The following is a 16,884-nucleotide window of genomic DNA, read 5'->3' as shown; positions in this document are numbered from 1 at the left end:
TGTTTTAAATTCCCCATGTGTGCTCGCTGGCCCACCCACTTCTGGTGACGTACTCCCTGACTTCCAGCTTTACGTCATTGTGTCATGGCGTCACTCTCCAGCTGTCTGCCTCTACGTGGAAGTGTAGGGCTCCTCAGCCCATACATGGTGCTAGGTGCGGGCTCCTTCTTGGCAGTGAAGGGGAGTCCGTGCCATCTTGGACTATCCGAGTGTTGCAGAGATTTGGCCTCTTTTTGCTCACCTGGTCTCTTGGCATGCTACAATCTCAGTGTTTATAAGCGGGAAATTCTTTCAATGTTTCATTCAACTTTATTACAAAATTCTTCCTAGATTATCTGTGTACCATTGAAGGTTATGGGTTTTCTTGAACAGGGATCATGATTTTACTCATAATTTGGTGAGCCAATGGATGGGACATTTTTTGCTCATGCCCCATGAGAATCGAAATAAAAATGTAGTGACAAAATTAGGAAGGTTTGTTGACCCTTCTTTTTAAGCAGGATGTCATGATGATGTTCATCTTGCATATGATGTGTCAGTTCTTAATGGCAGCTGCCATATTGGCATTGTAAGGAGAGATGGGAAATGGGTCAGGTCCTTGGTGGTCCCAGTAATGCAACGTAGAAAGATGTCATGGGGCTGAATGTAGTTTAGGGAGGGAGAGGGTAGAGTATTAATTTTTAAGAAACGTATGTTGCCAGCCACCTATGAATATTTTTTGTCAAATAGAAACTCCTGCTGGTAGAACCCATTTCCTACTTTGAACATTCCCAATGTCATTATCCAAGCAGATATTGTTCAATCTCACTTCTCCTTCTTCCAAGTTATCTGGATGCAGGCAATTCTTCTGCTGTGCACAGAATTGAACGTTTCTAAATTTCACCAGGTTTTGGTGCTCAAAAGGTAAATGTTTCCCGCTCAGAAGGTTCTTGTAGGGTTTTTAAAGATTTGTTGTTCCAGGATTTCCACAACTGAGGTACCTTCATTAGTCATCTCAATATCTGGATGATGAAACTTGCCCCATCAGGATTTTCCAGATGGTAACTTATTTTTGCAAGCTACTACATAGTTCTATTCCTCTTATTCCAAACAACAGGAGTTCTTTCTTCTGCTCAAGCTGTTGTTAGATAAACAAAACCCACGTGTGACTTTCCTCTAAGCACCCTGCAGAAAAGTACTTGTAGCCATCCTGGCTCCATTTCCAAACAATGGTCATTCATTTTATGACATCAGTTCGACTAACACCAACTTGTGAATGTGAATAACTTTCTCCAGAGATCTTCAATATTTCTTCAGTCTTTCAAATAAAATGTTTTATAATGTATGTTTGTGTATGTATGTAACCTACTCTAAATCTTACCAAAATCCCAAATATTACCAAATTCTCCAAATATATTTATCCATTACAATATCGCGTAAGGTGCATTTAAGAGACTCTAAGACAGGTTTACATGGGTGAAAGAAAAACAGGGTTGTAGCGGACGCAATGCCACCGTCAGTTCACAGACTTACCTGACACGTCACAGGCTAACAGTGCTGGGCACCAAAGTACAGTGAGTGGATCAGATGAAGCCCCTGCCTAAAGGCACGGGGAACAAATGGCTGGTAGCTTTAACCTGCTGGTCCTCTGGACCAGGTGTTCACTAATGTTCTCATTGAGAGGCAGGGAATAAAAGGTCTGTATGTCTGCAATAAACCAGTCTTGAGTTGACTACCTTTGTATGTGTTTTCCTTTATTTAGTAGCATCTACCGCAGTAGCTGCTACAGGGTTTTTTTTTTGTTAATAATATCAAGATCAACAAAACATCGTGGGCCAAAGGGCTTGTACTGGGCTGTAATATTCTGTTATTTCTGTTATTGCTTGATTTGAATATCTGTTGTAAACACTGTGAGACTTCAATAATGTAGCAAATTTGGACAGCAACATTGCAGTCAGAAATTTGTATCTCCTGGTTGACTTGAGTTTTTTACCTTTTTACACAATGCTTTATAGTTCTGGTCAGTAAGAAAATAAATATTGTGCATGTTGAATATGTCATTATGTCTGAAAGTAACACTGGAAAAGAGTCATTAACACCAAGGTAAATAGCACCCTGTAGTGGGTGGTGCAGTTTCCTGATGGGCACAAGTTATCCCTCAGTGGCTACAGTGATGTGAAACTGTGGGTAAATTATTTTGATTTATACATGGCAAAATTAGCTGTTGTTTGTTCCAATTTCAGGTAGATGAGGTTGCAAAGAGGGTAAGGATAGAAAATAGTTGGGGAACAAAACTGGGGCTTGCATTTGATGGTGTGAAAGTCAAAATGGAAACTCAGAATAAGGCTAATCTGATTAAGCAAGCCACTGGCTCTTATACTTCCACCGGAAGTGAATTGAATTTTGAGGCATTTACGGTGGGTAATTTCAAAGTCTGTTGATTGTAAGAATAAATTAAGAGACCTTTTGCCCCTGGCTGTGCTGAAAGATTGTTTTGTTTATTAACTAAATCTTTCTGAGAGGGAGAATAGACTGAAGCTACTTTACTACTCGTTGTTGATGAATCTTGCAGTAGGATCTTTCAACTAATTACAGACTCCTAATTCCTCCCCCTCCTCGGTCATTTTCTCCTGCAATCTACATCATTTACCACCATCGAGGGATTCTCATGCAGGGTAAAGTTTCAAAATCACCTCCTCCAACCATGTCTGTTCTCTCTGTGGCAGGAAACCCAATGCAGAGTAAATGACAGATTGGCTGAGCACCTCCAATTTGATCACAATGGCCATCTTGGCTCATGGTCACAAGCTGTTTTAAGTTCCATTCCATTCCCACACTGACCTTTGTCTTCTGCCTCCTCCATTGTCAGGGTGAGATCAAATCCAGAGGAACCATCTCATTGCATTTGTGACTCGATAGTATGCATATGGAATTTTCCAAAATCATGTAACCTGTCCACCACCTCCCCCCTCCACAGGTTTCACTCTCTCTCCTGCTGATTCGCCCACTTCCCCTCGTATTCTCCCTTCCAAACCGATAACTTTTAAATGTGGGCAGAGAAATGGCAGATGGAGTTTAATCTGGACAAGTGCCTTGCTCTTCGAGAGGACTTGTCATACTGTTGCAAAGAGGGATCTTGGGGTACAAGCGTGAGCTCCTTGAAAGTGGCAACACAAGTGTAGGGTGTTAAAGAAAGTATTCTTCATTGAGCAGGGCATTAAGTATTAAATGTGATTAGGCCACATTTTGAATGTTTTCTGCAATTCTAGTTGCTGCAGCTCAGACGGCAAAGTCCTCCTCAGCGACAAGATCTCCATCCTCAACCGATGGTCAGAACACTTCCAATCTCTTTTCAGTGCCAACCGCTCAGTCCAAGATTCCGCCCTGCTCCAGCTCCCTCAACAGCCCCTAAGGCTAGAGCTGGAAGAGGTCCTCACCCTGGATAAGACATATAAGGCAATCGAACAACTGAAAAGTGGCAAAGCAGCAGGTATGGATGGAATCCCCCCAGAGGTCTGGAAGGCTGGTGGCAAAACTCTGCATGCCAAACTGCATGAGTTTTTCAAGCTTTGTTGGGACCAAGGAAAACTGCCTCAGGATCTTCGTGATGCCACCATCATCACCCTGTACAAAAACAAAGGCGAGAAATCAGACTGCTCAAACTACAGGGGAATCACGTTGCTCTCCATTGCAGGCAAAATCTTCGCTAGGATTCTACTAAATAGAATAATACCTAGTGTCGCCGAGAATATTCTCCCAGAATCACAGTGCGGCTTTCGCACAAACAGAGGAACTACTGACATGGTCTTTGCCCTCAGACAGCTCCAAGAAAAGTGCAGAGAACAAAACAAAGGACTCTACATCACCTTTGTTGACCTCACCAAAGCCTTCGACACCGTGAGCAGGAAAGGGCTTTGGCAAATACTAGAGCGCATCGGATGTCCCCCAAAGTTCCTCAACATGATTATCCAACTGCACGAAAACCAACAAGGTCGGGTCAGATACAGCAATGAGCTCTCTGAACCCTTCTCCATTAACAATGGCGTGAAGCAAGGCTGTGTTCTCGCACCAACCCTCTTTTCAATCTTCTTCAGCATGATGCTGAATCAAGCAATGAAAGACCCCAACAATGAAGACGCTGTTTACATCCGGTACCGCACGGATGGCAGTCTCTTCAATCTGAGGCGCCTGCAAGCTCACACCAAGTCACAAGAGAAACTTGTCCGTGAACTACTCTTTGCAGACGATGCCGCTTTAGTTGCCCATTCAGAGCCAGCTCTTCAGCGCTTGACGTCCTGCTTTGCGGAAACTGCCAAAATGTTTGGCCTGGAAGTCAGCCTAAAGAAAACTGAGGTCCTCCATCAGCCAGCTCCCCACCATGACTACCAGCCCCCCCACATCTCCATCGGGCACACAAAACTCAAAACGGTCAACCAGTTTACCTATCTCGGCTGCACCATTTCATCAGATGCAAGGATCGACAATGAGATAGACAACAGACTCGCCAAGGCAAATAACACCTTTGGAAGACTACACAAAAGAGTCTGGAAAAACAACCAACTGAAAAACCTCACAAAGATAAGCGTATACAGAGCCGTTGTCATACCCACACTCCTGTTCGGCTCCGAATCATGGGTCCTCTACCGGCATCACCTACGGCTCCTAGAACGCTTCCACCAGCGTTGTCTCCGCACAATCCTCAACATCCATTGGAGCGCTTTCATCCCTAACGTCGAAGTACTCGTGATGGCAGAGGTCGACAGCATCGAGTCCACGCTGCTGAAGATCCAGCTGCGCTGGATGGGTCGCGTCTCCAGAATGGAGGACCATCGCCTTCCCAAGATCGTGTTATATGGCGAGCTCTCCACTGGCCACTGTGACAGAGATGCACCAAAGAAAAGGTACAAGGACTGCCTAAAGAAATCTCTTGGTGCCTGCCACATTGACCACCGCCAGTGGGCTGATATCGCCTCAAACCGTGCATCTTGGCGCCTCACAGTTTGGCGGGCAGCAACCTCCTTTGAAGAAGACTGCAGAGCCCACCTCACTGACAAAAGGCAAAGGAGGAAAAACCCAACACCCAACCCCAACCAACCAATTTTCCCCTTCAGCCGCTGCAACCGTGTCTGGTTGTCCTGCATCGGATTTGTCAGCCACAAACGAGCCTGCAGCTGACCTGGACTTTTACCCCCTCCATAAATCTTCGTCCGCGAAGCCAAGCCAAAGAAAGAAGAAGTTGCTGCATGACAAAAGGAATTCATCTGGGGTTTGCTTGGGATAGAGCATTGGGTCTGAGGAGAAGTTGGACAAATTTGGATACTTTTCTTTGGAGCATTGGAGGCTGAGAGATGACCTGGTTGAAATTTATCCAATTATTGTAGTCCTGAAGAAGATAGATTTCTTTTTTCCCGGCCCCCGTGGGAGATGTAAAAATACTACGATCCCTATATTGAACATGAGAGGGGAAAAGGAGACAAGTGAGGCAGGGTTTTGCACAATGCGGTGGGGGTCTGGCCCACATGGCCAGGATAGTGGTGAAATCACCACGATTTAAGAGGCATGTAGTTGGGCACATGAACAAGAGGGAATGGATGATGTGTATGGACCATGTGCTGACACATGGGATTAATTTCAATGAGCATCATGGTCACCACAGACATTGTTCACCAAATGGCCTATTCCTGGGCTGCTCTGTTGGGTGATGATTCATCTCTTTTCAAGGATTGTTGCCGATGGGCAATATACTTTTCACAGAGGTCTATCTCCAATTCATGTATTTACAACGTTTCCATGAGTTAATTCCCTGGAGAAACACCAGTTTGTCATTCAAGCCACAGCAAAAATGCAAAGTTTGAAGGCCATCATTACTGAATCCATTTTAATCAGCCTTCACCTTGTACAATGTTCAGTTGAGACAACAAAATCAAAATGCAACTTTTAACCTCTAAGAAAGATGAGTAATCCTCTGTACCACAGAATTATTGCTGAAAAAATATTTGGAAAATTTTGTGAATTCAGCTTCCAAAGAGGTGATGAAAAGGAACCACAACATGATTTAAAAAATTTAAACCCAGAATATTTATTAGAAGATGTTTATCACAATAAACATGTTCATGTTCAGTAATGATCGATTCTGGAATGGCATGTGGCAGTGATAAAAGGAATGCAGGATAGATATATTCCAAGGAAAAAGAAATTAATGATTTGGATTGTGGTTTAAATGGTTTTGTGGCCAAATTTGTGGAGGTCACCAAGATAGGGGACAGAGTAGGAAGTGTAGAAACCGTAAAGTTGCAGAAGAATATAAACAGATTAGGAAACTGGGCAAAATGATGGCAGATGAGATTTAACACCAAGAAATTTACTGTTGTACATTTTGGCAGTGAAAATAAACAGGAAGCATACTATTTGGATGGGATGAAAATTCAGACCTTGGATGTGCAAAGGGACCTGGGTGTCCTTGTGCAAGGAAACCTAAAAGTTAATAACCAGGTGAAATTGGTCATGAAGAAAGCGAATGCTATGTTGGCATTCATTTCAAGAGGAATGGTGTACAAGAGTAAAGAGGTGTTGATGAGGCTCTATGGGGCACCGGTGAGACCTCATTTCAAGTACTGTGTGCAGTTTTGGGCCCCCTATGTGAGAAAGGATGTGATGTTGTTGGAGAGGGTGCAGAGGAGAATGACTAGGATGATTCCCAAAATGCAAAGGATAACGTACAAGGAGTGTTCGACAGCTCTTGGGTTGTATTCATTGGAGTAGAGGAAGTTAAAGAAGAAATCTCATGGAGGGATTTTGTGCATTGAAAGGTTTAGATAGGGTGGATGCGGGTAAGATGGTTCCCTTGGTGGGTGAATCGAGGACAAGAAAATTAGAGGTTATCCTTTAAAACAGAGATTAGGAAGAACTTGTTTCGCCAGAAGGTCGTGGATCTGTGGAACCGCTGCTACATACAGTAGTGGAAGCCAGATCACTGAGTATTAAAACAAGAAATAGTTTTGTGTCAGTTTACGGAGCAGATTCGATGGGCCTGGTGGCCTGGTTCTGTTCCTTTGTCTGTGATCTTGTTCTCATTTGGGAGAGATTATTGAAGGCAACGGAGAAAAATGGAACAATTCAGGCAGTTGTTAGAATAGGTTATTAGTTTGGCATCTCTGTGTAAAACTCCAAAACTATCTGTGACTCTGGAGCGGTGCCTGTCCCTCCAACACCTGAGGAACATAGATTTGCTAATATGTCATGTGTTCATTCAGCTACAAATGATTCTCTTATTCAAATATGCCCAGAGGTCACTCGCATTTCATTTCAGCTTCACATCGTTTTGGGTGGGTTTTCTGTTGTAAATGTGGCCAGTTCCACTTTGGGAGAGAATTTCTTGTCACATTTTTCAGTGATGTATTTGACAAAATGCCGTTGTGTGGACTGCAGCTCTTGAATGCAAGTGAGCTACATTTATTGTCCTTCCAATGCCATCTGCTGCCTGACAAGCCTTCAACCTGGCTCCTGCCCTTTCCAAGCCTTCCTCAAGTCTTTTCCTCGCCTCGTGTCCCCATCATAATGGTGTGCAGACATGCAATAAGCCACCATATAAAGGCAGGGTCTATGAGACGCAGGCTTATAATACCCCGGATTATCTTAAAATCTCAAAATTGGAATGGCAAGAATTGTGCCTAGCCCACAGATCTGACAGCTGCTGGGCTTCACGATTGTATGTGGTTCTGAACAAACTAGAGATTGGCAGCCTTGCAGAGATGATCGTCCCCTGAACAATTCCACCATGCCTGACTGATACAATATTCCAAATTTACAAGACTTCTCAGCAAACCTCCATGGCAAATCTGCATTTGCCAAAATAGATCTAGAACGTGCTTACTATTAGATTCCATTTGAGTCTTTGGATGTCACAAAGACAAAGATGCTCCCGTTCGGCATGTTTGTGTTTCTGAGAAAACCATTCGGTCTATGGAATGCAGCTCAGAAATTCCAGTGGTTCATGGACCACGAACTCACTGTCCATGGGTTTGTTTGGTGCTTGTGTTGATTGAGGAGATTCTGGTTGTAAGTGTGGATGAAGTGGAGCACAAGAGCCACCTTATCTCATTGTTTCTAAGGCTTGAGGAATGTGGTACCGTGATCAATCCCTGGAAAGTGTTTCTGGTGTTTCTGATCTTGTATGTTTGGGAGCTAGAGTTATGCAACATGGTATTTTGCCTGATGAATGGAAAGTGCGTGAAATTTGAGAATTTCCTCCCTCTGTTACGTTTGGCCAGTTGTGATGGTTTTGAGGTATGAGGAATTTTTATTGCTGTTTCCTGCTGAATGCCACTACACCTCTTGCTGAACGACTCAAAGGATCTGATCTCTGCTTCAAAAAGACATTATCTTTGGGAGACCATCCTATTTATGCTTTCCATGATATGAACACTGTTCTGACAAATGTCACTAAGGTTGTACATCAAATGCCCAAGATCTTGCTCTCTTACCACAGATGCATCTGTCAGTGCTGTGGGAGCAGTGTTCGAACAACGAGTCTGTGGGAAATTGGAACCTCCGGTGTTTTTTTTCAGCCAAGCGGTCACCGGCTCAGGCAAAGTATAGTACATTTGGGCAAGAACTCTTAGCTATCTATCGCGCAGTGAAACATTTCAGTTTTTTAAAAAATTTATAGTTTTGTATACAGTACAATATAATACCAGAATCGTATCCAAATGATACATTGATCAAAATAGAATAACAAATAAATGGTTGTACTGTCCATAAAAGTGAGAAGAGAAGAAAAGTATAATGAAAAAAAAAACAGATCTAGGTTCAAAGCTCCTGTGATAACTATTCCCTCCCAAAAGGAAAGGCAGGATATTTATAAAATATTAGAATTAAACCAACATGATAAGGTTCAACCATTAAGATTAATGAAAAGTGGTGGTGGGGTGGAGAAGTAAATACATTAGATATCCAAACCCATATCTATATATGGTTTCCATATTTTGAATAATGTATCATACCCAGTTAATATTATACGTCACCTTTGCTAAGGGAATACAATTTTGCATTTCCTCCCCACAATCAATTTTAAGATGGGATTCAGATTTCCATGGAATTGCTATACATCTCCTGGCCACTGTCAATGCAACTTATAAAAATAATTAATTGTTCTTTGAGAAATTGAATTAGGCTTCCAAATCATATACATTTCCCAAAAGTAAATGCTCAGGTGTTGATGGTAAACATTATTATAATTTGTTCCAAAAACTTGCCCACATCTTTCCAAAATGATGTCACCTTGAGACATGACCAGAAAGAATGTATAAACGTACCAATTTCTGTGCCACATCTAAGACATAAATTTGAAAAAATTGCAATAAATTAATTGATATGGCATTAAATATAATTGAGGAATAAATTTGTAATTAACTAATCTATTAAAAACATTAATTACTGTCTCAACAAATGTCAGACAAGCAAAAAGGGTCAATTTCAGTTCCCAAATGCAATTCCCATCTTTCTTTTGATTTATTCAAGTCTGGGTTTGGAGTTTCCTCTTGAAATATTAGATACAATTTTGAAACAAATTTATTTGTAATTCTCTCATGAATCCAAATTTCCAATTCAGTATTTCAGCTTTTTATTGGAAGGTCATTCTTACACAATTTGTACAGACCACCAGCCTCTTCTGCATACTGAAAGTAGAAGCACACATCTCTATTTGCGCAGAGAGATTTGGCACTTGGAGTTCATCCTACAATTTTCATCGGACACACAGCATATCTGAGGAAAAGCGAATGCTGTGGCTGGTGCCCTATCCAGGCGCGACATTACATCCAACAATTGCCATCGATTTCAGTGCCATGGCTCATGCACGGCACACTGATGCTGATTTCATCAGGTGAAACCAGATCAACTCTGGTCTCCATCTTCAAGATGTGACCCTGGATGAATCGGGTGAAAAGTTGGCCTGTGATTTTTTTTCCCCCAACAGGAAGGACTCTGCCGTTTGTGTGGCAGGTATGAGGCAGGAGATTTTCTCTTCACAATCTATCTCTTCCTGGTCGAAGAGCATCAATCAAACTGGTTAAGGAAGATTTTATCTGGTTTCATGTTGAACAGAATGTTGGATTATGGGCAAGGACTCGCTTGCTGGTTCAACGCCCTAAAGTCTCCAGGCACATGAAATTCAAGCTGGGGGATTTTGTTGTTTTGGATTCCCATTTCCAGCACGTGCACCTTGTGCTTGGAAGGTCCACTTCCGCCATCTCGACAATGTACTTATCTGCTCACGGGTTAGGACTGGACGACCAGGTGGAAGGATGAAATTCCTAACATCGGCATCTCTGCAGAGACAATTGCTTGGGCTTTTGTGGATCATTGGATTCCATCTTTAGATGTTCTGGGCACTATTACAACAGATCAAAGGTTTCAGTTCGAGTTAGCATTGGTCCGAACTCTCATTGATCCTCTGGGCACGACCTGAATTATTGCTAAGCATTTCAGGGCCAACAGCTTCTTTGAGCATTTTCATTGACAATTGAAAGCAGTTGCCGATGCATCTACATGAAGCAAACGTTTGGCCATGGTTCTCCTTCGACTGCCTACTGCTGTTAGGGCAGATCATGGATGTTTAGTGGTAGAGCTTGTCAATGGCTGTATGCTGACCTTGCCAGGTGAGTTTGTGAATCTGTGTCCAGGCATAGTGCTCCATGAACAGGTTGGTTATCTTGATTGTCTTCAAGAAAATGATTTGGCAGAGAATGATTCCAACTGAAACGGTATCTTCTTATGAACCAAAGTAGCAACACCTCGAGCTTTCGAATTAAATGGAGATGAAAAACATGTCCGACCCAATCTCTTTTCAATTTCATATGTTCTTTCTCAGACAAATGAGTTTCTTGCAAAAAAGCAAGATCAACCGTCATTTTCTTTATATATGCCAATATTCACTTTCTTTCAATCGGATAATTGTCCTTTAACATTAAAGATCACAAAATTGAAATGAGCCAAAACTTAATTTCCTCCTGAGATTGACACTTAACACAGCAATTACAATTATCTATCTATAAAAAAACCCAAACCCTTCTTTTCAAAGAAGAAAATCCTGTAAAAAAACCTACGAGTATAAGAGTCGGATCCCCCTCTGTGGACCAGGTGCAGCTAATACCACAAGTGGTAGATGGCTTTAGAAGTAGTCCAGTCAACCACCACCCCCCAACCGAACATTAAAACCCATCAGTCATCCCAGTGATAACACCCACATTGAGCTTGAGCTCCATCTTCAACATCACACACCAATTCTGATTCCAACTTCTTTTCCCCATACCCATCCCAATCTTATCCTCGGACATTTTCCCCATTGATTCCTTCAAATCTGGGAAGGAATAAACAAAAGTTAATGCACCATAAGGACTCTCAAAACATTGAGACTGATCTGGCCCATAAAGTAAAGTAAACTTATACCCTTTCTTCCACAGAATTGCTTTGGCCAGATTAATCTCTTTCCGTCACTTAATAATCTCCTGACTTAAATCAGCATCAAATAAAACCCTATTGCCTTGAACCATCATTGGGCTTTGATCAAGGCGAGCTTTCTGAACCGCAAGCCGCAAAATCATTTCTCTATCCTGATATTGCAAACATCTTAAAAGAACCGCTCTTGGCATTTGACCCGGAAAAGATTTTCTCCTTAATGCCCTCTAAGCCCGATCTAAAAAAACTCAACTCCCAACATCTCTGGAATCCATTTCCAAAAATAATTTTACAGGATCTGAATCTTCAATATCTTCCAGCAGACCAACTATCTTAATATTATTACGACAACTTTGATTTTCCAACAAATCAATGTTTTTTAACAAATCTCTCTTCTGGACATCCCAGCCTGTAAATAAATCCTCAATATGATCCATTCTCTCTGCATAATGGTCCACACGGTCCTTACAGTCATTAAAAACTTCTTCTATCCTCTTAAATTGATCTTGTCCAGTGTCCACTGCTGTTAAACTCTTATTAATATCAACTTCAATAGATGTAATTTCTTCACACATACCAGCCATTTTTTTCCTTCATACCAGCAAATTGATCATTAAAAGTTTCAAAACCTTAGTTCACAGAAGACATCATATTTTCATTTTGATGGATCAGTTCTGTAGAGGGGCCTTGAAGTCTGGGGAAGGTATCTGGTGAAACAACAGCTTTCATTGGAGAAGGAGATGTTCTTCAAGCCTTAGGCCTCCCTTCATTGAGTCCAACTGCAGCAAGTAGTAATTCTTGCTCTTCTTCTTCTTGAACCTCTAAGTTGTCCTCCTCCACCTCTTCTCTTCCACATCATACCTGGCAGCCGGACTGTAGATCGGATCCAGAATTTCCTGCAAGTGAGAACATCTCCAGATGCTCCGCTGCAAACAGGCAGTCCCCTTCCCGGTATCTAGAGCTCGCATTCGGGCATTCACCCCCCACTCTCCTTAGTCAAGCCCGGCTCATGTCGAATTCCTTACTTGCGCTCCTCCTGGCCTGGCCAAAAGTCTTGGCACCATCTTTCATCTCCGGATGGCAGAGGTTGCAGACATTTCTTCCAGCTGCTCCCGACTTGCATGTTGAGGATTCAGATCCATGTCTAACTTGTCCTGAGGTTCCTTCTGGAAGGTCGTCCTTGCTTCTTCTGCACTTTTCACAGGTTGACAACCTAGGTTTTTTCGAAGTTACTTGTAATGAAATGGTATTGTATGTACTGACCAGTACAGGCACGGGCTGGCACCACCCCCCCCCCACCGATTACAAGCTCTCCTGGATCCTCCCTGGACTCCTCCCCTGTGATCCAGGCCTTCACTTCCCTCACTTGGACGCGGGCCTGCAGTCTTGTGTGTAATAAAGCCTATCGTTCCCCTCAGTCTTTGTCTCTGTGATAATTGGGGCAACTGATCGTGCCCAACACTGTTTTTTTTCTTTCTTCATTTCCAGAATTCTACAGTAGAAAATTATTGTTCAAAACATTGATAAAGTCAAACAAGACATAACAGTTCGAGTATTGAACAGTTCAGTCAGGGAGAGGTGTCTTCGAACTTCTTTTTCCTACGCCATCTTGCCACGAGACCCCCGCCCCCCCCACCTCAGCTGACTCCTTGAACACCATCCAATCCATGGACTCTAGGCAGACCTACAGCTGTCTTCCCTCCCGTGACCACCTTCTGGTTGTCCTGCTCTCGTAAGGGTTGTGAGCAATTTTAGGCCCCATTTCTAAGAGAGGATGTGATGGTCCAGAGGTGGTTTACAAGAATGACCCTGGGGATGAGAGAAATAATGTTTGAGGAGCATTTGAAGGCTCTGGGCCCGTACTCGCCCGAGTTTATAAGGATGAGGCAGGACCTCATTGAAATCTGATGAATAGTGAAAAGGCTGGATAGAGAGGATTTTGCCAGTAGTGGGAGAGTTTAGGATCAGTGGGCACAACCTCAGAATAAAAGGATGTCTGCTTAAAACGGAGATGGAGAAATCTTTTCATCTAGAGCAGTGATTTTCAAACTCCTCCTCCACACCCCCACCCCCCTGGATCATATTCCACTTAATCCCTTTGCCAGAAGTGCTCTGTTAGTAAGGAATTACTTAATGAGCTATGTGATTGGGAAAAAAAGTTTGAAAACCACTGTTTTAATCGTATGACATTGACTTGTTCTGTGCGTGGTTTCATAACTCGAGAGGAAATGGGCCAATGACAATTTATCTCAAGCAAAATCTTTCCTTCACAATTGGCTCCACTGCAGTCTTTCTCAGCCTTTTTTCCCATTCATATAACACTTTAAGCAATCTCTTACTCATTTTTCGACACTCCAAGGAATAAAGCCCCAACCTGTTCAACCTTTCCCTGCAGCTCAACTCCTGAAGACCTGGCAGCGTCCAAGTAAATCTTCTCTGCACTCTATCAATCTTACTAATACCCTTCCTGTAGCTAGGTGACCAGAACTGCACACAATACTCCAAATTTGGCCTCACCAACATCTTATACAACCTCACCATAAGTTCCCAACTCCTATTTTTAACATTTTAATTAATGAAGGCCAAGATGACAAAAGCTGTCTTTAGAACCCTGTCTTCCTGTGACACCACTTTCATGGAATTATGTAACTGTGTTTTATCTCTTGCTACCAATTTCTATAACTTCGCTGTTCAATTTCATATCGTTGGCTTTTGGATTATTTTATTGTGTCCCTTGATCTAGAGAGTTCTGGCAGAGCAAAGGAATTTTGTTTTCTTTTGTCAGGTCAAATTTTGTCACATTGATCCAAAAACAAGTATTTTCTCCATTCCTTCATTTCAGATTCTCTTCAGCTGTCGTATTGAACCTCACAGTGACGGCATCATGTTTGTCTTGTTTATCCTTTATCCCTCCATCCAGACAGATGTGTTGATCAACGAGTCGACTTCACTCATCCAGCAGCCAATTCTGCTGCTTGGGCTTTTCATCCCACTTATTCAGTTTGTTATCTCTCCTCTTCTTTTTCTCAAAAAGAGAATCAGGTTTGTTTGATCATCTTCTTGAATCCCAGTGAAAGGTTATCAACCTGAAGGTTTTAAAGCCGATTATTTTTCCAGTAGATGGCTTGCCGAGTATTTCCAGCATTGAATTTTTATTTTACTGCCTTGGTGTATTACTGAGTGCTTTAAATAGTAGAAGAAATGTGGGTTGGGTTAAGTGGAGATGATTATGGAGTGGATTTAGAAAAATAGACATAAAAGGGAAGGGAGCATGGAAATAGTTAATTCATCTTTTCAAATTGTTTTTTGAGCTATGATTGTTTTCTGATGTACGCGCAGTGTTCAGAATTAAAAATTTATTGTGATGAACATGTCACAAAATTTGTCATTTTGTTGCAACAATATAGGTGCAAATATTGCTATAAATTACATTTTTAAAAAAGAAATCTATTTGTGCAAAATGAAGAGTAAGTGAGGGAGTGACTGTGGTTCCTTGTCCATTCAGAAATCTGATGGAAGAGGGGGAGAAGCTGTGTTTGTACCATTGGGTGTTCGTCTTCAGGCTCCTGGACCTGTTTCCCTGGTGATAGCAGGGTGAAGAAAGCCTGGCCTGGGTGGTGAGGGTCCTTGAGGATAGAGGTTGTTTTCTTCAGACTCCGCCTCTTGGAAAAGTCCTTAATACGTGGGCCAAGGATGAAAGAGGAAAAGTTTAGTTGAAACATGAGGGGGAACTTCTCCACACAAGGTGGTGGGAGAATGGAACAAGCTGCCAGCTGCATGAGGAAATATGAGCTCAATGTTAGCATTGAAGAATTTGGACAAGTTCAGGGATACGAGGGGAATGGAGGTCTCTGGACTGGATTCTCGTCACTGAGACAAGGCAGAATAAGAGTTGTTCAGTGGGCGCACGAAAACATAAGACAGACAGCTGTGTTCTCAACCATTTAATGGACTGCACTTGGTGCAGTGTGCCAAGGAATGGCACGTCGATCTGTGGAGACTCCTGCCGGAGAGTGTGGGATGCTCACGGGGCTTAATTTAAACCTGCCGGTAGCAAACACTTCATTATGTCCCACCTTGTCTCGTGGAGCCCGGCACATATAACCATATGACAATTTACAGCACGGAAACAGGCCATATCAGCCTTTCGAGTCCATGCCATTTCACATGAACCACTCCACTCCCTAACCATTCCCCAGCCCCATCCCACACTCTGCCCATATCCTCCAACCCCCTCATATCCATGTACACATCCAACAATCTCTTCAATGACAGAAAGGACCCTGCCACAACTATCTCTTCTGGAAGATCATTCCATTCTGCCACCACTCTCTGAGTGAAGAAACATCCTCTAACATTTCTCCTGAAGTTTTACCCCCTTACCCTTAAGTCATGCCCTCTTGTTCCAGCCTCCCCTGCCCTCAGTGGCAAGAGTCTACTCATGTCTTGCCTATCTATTCCCTTCATAATTTTAAATACCTCTATCATAACCCCCTTCAATTGTCCACATTCCAATGAATAAAGTCGCTGTCTCCTTCATCTTCCTCTGTACCCTAGGCAACATTTTTGTAAATCTTCTCTGCACATGGCTTCACCAATGCCTTAAACAGCTATACTCTAGTCTATGCTATGATTTATGAAGGCCAGCATGTCACATGCCTTCTTAACTACCGTGTCTACATGGGAAACCACCTTCAAGGAAATCTGTACCATAACTCAGGATCCCTCTGTTCCTCTGCCTTCCTCGATGCCCATCCCTGAACTGCATATGTCATATTAAGATTATTTTTTCTGGAATGCAGCACCTCATACTTGTCAACATTAAATTCCATCTGCCATCTTTCAGTCCACTTTTCCAAACAAACCAAATCCTGTAATCCAAGAAAACCTTCCTCACATTCCACCAGTCCCCCTATTTTTGTATCGTCTGCCTATTTGATTACCCAGTTAACCACCTCCTCATTCAAATCATGAAAATAAATGATAAACATCAGGGGACCCAGCACCAATCCCTGAGTCACACCGCTCGTCACAGGCTTCTATCCTCACAGACAGTTGTCCACCATGACTCTCTGCTGTCTGTTTTACAGCCACCTCTGAACCATCTCACTATCTATTAATCCCTAGTCACTGAACCTTCCTAACTAACTTTACATGCGGAACCTTATCAAAAGCCTTACTAAAATTCAAATAGATATCGTCAGCCGCCCTACCTTCAGCCACTTGCCTTGTCACCTCTTCAAAACATTCAACAAGATTCATTAAAATGATTTTCTCTTCATAAACCCATGCTGGGTGCCCCTGATCATTCCCTGCCTATCCAGATATTTGTACATACTATCTCTGAGAATACCCTCCATAACTTTTACCACCACCAAAGTAAAACTTACTGGCCGATAATTATTTGGCCTGCACCTTCTGCTTTTTTTAAATAGTGGAACAACATTT

At 42.5% G+C, this 16,884-nt stretch overlaps 1 long non-coding RNA gene across 1 annotated transcript in view; it reads left to right on the top strand.

Moving 5' to 3' along the window:
- Positions 1 to 16,884, top strand: part of LOC138745751 (uncharacterized) — a 47,824-nt gene that overhangs the window by 1,074 nt on the left and 29,866 nt on the right. The gene's annotated exons all lie outside the window — the stretch shown is intronic.

The sequence above is a fragment of the Narcine bancroftii genome, chromosome 11 (assembly GCF_036971445.1).
Source record: "Narcine bancroftii isolate sNarBan1 chromosome 11, sNarBan1.hap1, whole genome shotgun sequence".
Lineage (NCBI taxonomy): Eukaryota > Metazoa > Chordata > Chondrichthyes > Torpediniformes > Narcinidae > Narcine > Narcine bancroftii.
Note: the sequence above shows the minus strand (reverse complement) of the source record. Positions and strands in the feature narration are given on the sequence as shown.